Consider the following 5,355-nt stretch of genomic DNA (forward strand, 5'->3'; position numbering starts at 1 on the left):
TCATGGGCTGATGGGCAATTGGGCTGTTTCCATGACTTGGAAATTATGAATTGGGCGGCAATAAACATTGTGATGTAAATGTCTTTGCTGTAAAATGATTTTTGTTCATTTGGATAGATGCCTGATAATGGAATTACAGAATCAAATGGGAGCCAACTTTTAGTTCCTGGAGAATTCTCCATACCTCTATGTATTAGTTTGCAATCCCACCAGCAGTGTAGAAGTGTTCTATTTCTGAGAATTCAGCCATTTGTCTATGAATGGCATCTTCTGTTGTATCTCCTTTGTTATTCCTTGGGGAAGTTGATCTACTCTGATTTTTCATGTTGCCAGAGTTCTTCTGCTGGTTCCAGTCCATGAGTATTTTCTGCAGTTTGGCAATTAAAACTGGTAGGGGGCCCCAGGAAGAGGAGGTGAACCAGCCCCTTACCAACGAGCTGGGGCTTGTGATTGTGGCTTTTTCCCTACGGCCTTCTAAAGGTCTCTTTCAGAGTGGCAGCCAGAGACTCTGAGAACTTGCTTTGTGAGACAGTGCAAGTTGGCTCTCTCTTGAAGTCAGCCAGCCTCTACCTAACCCTAATGATCACAATAGTAGGCTGAAATCTCAGCTGGGGAGAGATACAAGAAACTGTGTCACCCTGCCTCCCACCAGTGACAACTGGAGGAGGGGAATCTGTCCTTTCTCACTACGAAACAGCCACTGTTCAACCTCGGAGGGTCCCTCGACTGACAACCCATGTTGAGAGCTCTAATTAGATTGTCCTGGGCAGTAAAATCACTGCTCAACAAAGAGTTCAAAGGGTCCCTAGCAGTCTGATATGGAAATCCACAAGCAATTCTGACCTGTAAACCTGAGAGGATGGAACCTTGTCTTCTCTGGTGAGCCCCTGAATCAGAAAAATGCCTGCCAAAGTCAGAACAGGGGTGTCAGTGCCTCAGCTTGCCATACAGTGCTGCATCCATCTCTCTCTCCTACATGTCCCTCTCTCACCTGTACTCCCCTGCTTCCACTCCAGTCACTGTTTCCTCTCGGCTGTCTAGTGGCCCTCGCAATGCCCAGGCCTCTAAGGGAATTGCCAAACACTTTGGGCTCTGCAGGGGTCAGAACTTCAGACCACCAGAAGAGGGGGGAAGGGTGAACCGGGTGTTCAGAATTGCAGGGAAAATGTTTGTTCAATTTTATGCCGAGCAGGATGAAGCCTAGGCTCACAAGTGAGACCTCCCTGGAGAAGGAGGCCTGGTGTTTAGTGGCCCTCTCCCATAGGGTAAAATGGGAAGTCTTTTGTTCCCTGCTCACTTGCAGAGAGCCTACAGTGAGCCTCCCACTTGGGGGAGGGATCTCTCATCCTCTTGGTTATGGGCTTTGTACCTGGAATTTCTTTCCTTGGATCCTCTTTCTTGGAGTCACAGCTTGCCTCAGCGGAGATGACGTGCACTTGTCTATCTTCTTTCTTAAGTCAGCTATCCACCTTTGCTTCACTGAGTCCACTTCTGTCTAGTATCTCTCTTTCTGGACAAAGAGCCTGTGGTGAAAGCTGCCTCTAGTTGGCCATCTTCCTTCCTCCTCCTGTTCTGGCGCTGCCATTTCTTCCACCTGGGGTCTCGGCACCTTTTGCAGAGCTTCCAAAGTTGCCATGTTGGCACAGAGCATCTGGGGGTTCACAACTTCTGTTGTCTGCAGGTGCCACTATGAAGAGGGCCCCAGGAAGAATTTGACATTTTTGGTGGAAAATAAGTGGCAGTTACTGATTATGATGACTCTGCTTTAGGTCTGGATTTGCTGCACCTTTTTTTTTATAGTACACACCAACTGCTTAAGAAGTATAGATGTTTTAATTCATCCATTTAACAGATATGAAGAGTATTTTAAGAGGTGCAATCTCTTTGAAAAATGGATCAAACTCTTGAACTTGATAGCATACTGGATGTTTGTAAATAAACTTAAGACATGACTGCAAAAAATATTAGAAATAAATTTTAAAATACATTAAAATTTTTGGGGATAATTTCAGATGTACAGAGAAAAGAATGAACTGGTCACATCCTTTCTGATATCTGCTGTAGTTTCAAACTTAGACTATCCGTATATTATGGAGAGAGATTTTTCAGACCTTTCCCCCACAAAGAATAGCATAACTACATGATTCACTGATAGTTATATCTGAATGAAGAAAAATCTGAGAGTGATTTGAAGCTTCTTAATATGGGATGGTGTACTCATAGCAGGCTCATATATTAGCTTATTCCAATGCAATAGATCTATTCTGTTATGAATAAATATAAAAGCAGGTTCAGATTAATTGAAAATAATTTTATATTTACTGTATCACATATTTAGCTTTTTACTGATGCCCATGCAAACTCTGACCTGTCTGTGACTTGGGGCTGGTATATGCCTCATAAAGCAAGGTGGAGGGTTTGTCTTCCAGAAAGGCAAAGATGTTTTCTATTCTAAAAAAAGCTTTGACATGATTGGCTTTGCCATTTGCCAAGAATAGGAGGGCAGGGATTGAGGCCTCGTGAGTCTGGGTTTTCAGCTGAGGCCAAGAGAGAAGACAAGGATTGTAACCAGAAAATTCAGAGAGGGGGGTAGTAACTTTCAAAACTCACTGCTGTTAACTCAGCAATCATAGAAGTGATTTTCTCTATAATAAAAAATAGTGTCAACTTCTCCCATCTCAAATACTTATCTTTTTTTGGATAATATTGACTAGAATTCTTTCCAATAAAATTTGAAGTCTATTATTTGTGACATATTTCTAAGGACATGTACACAATTGTCTTAGGTATAGAATTGAGGTATAGAGAGATTTAGGAATAAGATAGAGCAAGAAAAATTTATTCCAATATTTCTAATTTCTGAGCTTAACACAGTCATTATCTGAAGATTATGACTCATTTTCTTTAGGAAATTTTGAAAAATTTTGAATGAAATTTTCTCTAGAAAATTTTCCTTTTTAGTCTATGTCCAGATACACATATCCCAATGATGAAGATATTGATATACATATTCACTACATTTTTGGGGTCCAATACTCAAGATTGTATTCGTCTATGACCTTCAGAAGACTTATATCTGGCTCCAGAGAAAGCACAGGACACCGATGTTCAATATTTAATATAACAGGAGACCACAAATTTTAACTTTCCAGTATTTTTGCTTGAATTATAACCACATTTTTTTCTCTAGAAGTCTGAAAGAACATACAAATGAATAATGGGTAACAGTTTTAGCCCCTTCTCCTCAGGGACGGGTCTTAGCAGAGGAAGTACAAATGAAAAAATAAAAAGGTACATCTTAAATGTCACTATAGTTCCAAGTAAAGAGGACAACATGGTAAATTTTGGCAAGTTTGTGAACTTTGGAGTTAGATCCTGCATCTAAGCAATGTGATCTAATGTGTTTTTTCATTAAGTCTCTCTTTTTTCACCTATAAAAATGATGACAAAAAACTCCCCAAGCTTACCAAAAGCACATATCTACATTAGGAACCCCCTAATATGATGTGTGCTGGGAAGAGGACATTATCTCTGTGGCATCCTTCCCAGTGATGCCACAGTCTATTAATGAAGAAAACCTTATACAAATCCATTTTGAGAGGTATTCTATAAAATAACTGATGAGCATCCTTCATAAGTGTCAGACTCACAAGGACAGGGAGACCTAATAAATTGTCATGAATTGGAAGAGACTAAGGGGACAGGACAACTAAATCCAACTAAATCCAATCCAATTCTGGATTGGATCCTGAAACAGAAGTGATAGAAAAACTGGTGAAATTCAAATAAGTTCTGTATTTTGTTAGTGGTATTATAACAAAGAAAATGTCTTAATTTTGATAAATATTTTACTGTTCTGTATGATAGTAACATAAAGAAGCTGAGGGCTAATTTTGCAATTCTTTTGTGACTCTAATATATCTTTTCAAAAAGCTTTTAAAAATAAAATATTCTGGGAAATCTGCAGCTTTATTTTTACTTTTACTGCTTGTAATCGAGCTCAATTTGTTACATAAATAAGCCTGAAATGCTACTTTGTTTGCAGTAACTTTTCAGAGTTACTTTTAACTTCTTTACAACTTTTCTAATGTATTCAGCCCCTTGGGCCAGGCAATAATCTGAACTGCCAGAGGCCTTGGCTTTGTTGACAATCCAAAAGGGAGTATAATTCCACAGCTCAGAACTCTTCTAAAGTTCCATGTTTAATGAGGACATCAGCTTGCCTCGGGAGGATTTTTATGAATCCAAGCATATTTTTCACCTTCTGCTTTTGTACTAATTGAAGGCAGGTGCAGAGCCAGAGGTCATTAACTTCCCAGGGACTATAATTTCTCTTTGAGAGTGAAAGGAAAGAGAGGTAACAACAATATTAATGAATGAACTTAAGTGTTTCATCATAATAATTAAAACAATAGCCCCTTTAGGAAATTCTAGCTTTGGCATCTGGTCTCAATGGGATATCAGGAGACTTGTTGCTCAGCACAATCATAAAGTAGCTAAAGTTTGGTACAGAGCACCTGCTCTCTGTCACTGTTCTCTTTGTCCATATCTGATGCTTCATTCAAGACCCTCAATCACACCAGGCCCATTTTGGGGGTCAGGCACTCTCTAGCATCTCTAGTTGATTGCCACAGTTAGCTCATCTTAAGAGATACCTATTTCCTGTACATGTAACATCTGTCCTCCCTTCCTACCAAACTCTTCCTTCATGATCTCATGTGAGGCGTGACTTTATTAGAAACTAACAAAGACTTGCCTTCATATTTTCATCTTTTATATATTAGAGAAACATTTATTTATTTATTTACTTTTTAGAGAAGTCTTTAAGGCCAAGAGAAGTGGGTTTAGTGGTAGGATAAAATTCACTTTGACAGGGGGTTGAGGCAGAAATTTTTGATCCTGTGGACATCTAAAGATCATCTTTCATAGTAATACAAGAGTTAGAATGTTCTATATTTATGATGATTGTCATTGATTGCCTGAAGATTTGGCTTGATTTCCTACCTGTTGAGGGAACCTTCAAATGTTTTGTTCAATGATTGTAAAGTTAAACAGATTTTGAATAATTTATAATGATGCAGAAATCTAGAAATATAAGGATTTAGTTTTTATTATTAATATCATCTGGCTATTACTAATTTGTATTTTTTTACTGTTTAAAAAATATAGGACCAGATGTTTTAAGATAAATTATCTGATAAGTAATCAGGACACACATAGTTCTGCCAACAGTTTCTGAACTTTTTAGAACTTTACAGAACTTAAGAGTGTACCCTACATAAGAGATTAAAATTTTAGGTATTTGACCACTATTGATCTATAATATAGTCTGATGTCTGGTAGCGTGATCCCCCC

Source organism: Otolemur garnettii, unplaced genomic scaffold, assembly GCF_000181295.1.
Source record: "Otolemur garnettii isolate 467f Iridium unplaced genomic scaffold, OtoGar3 scaffold00104, whole genome shotgun sequence".
Taxonomy (NCBI): Eukaryota; Metazoa; Chordata; class Mammalia; order Primates; family Galagidae; genus Otolemur; species Otolemur garnettii.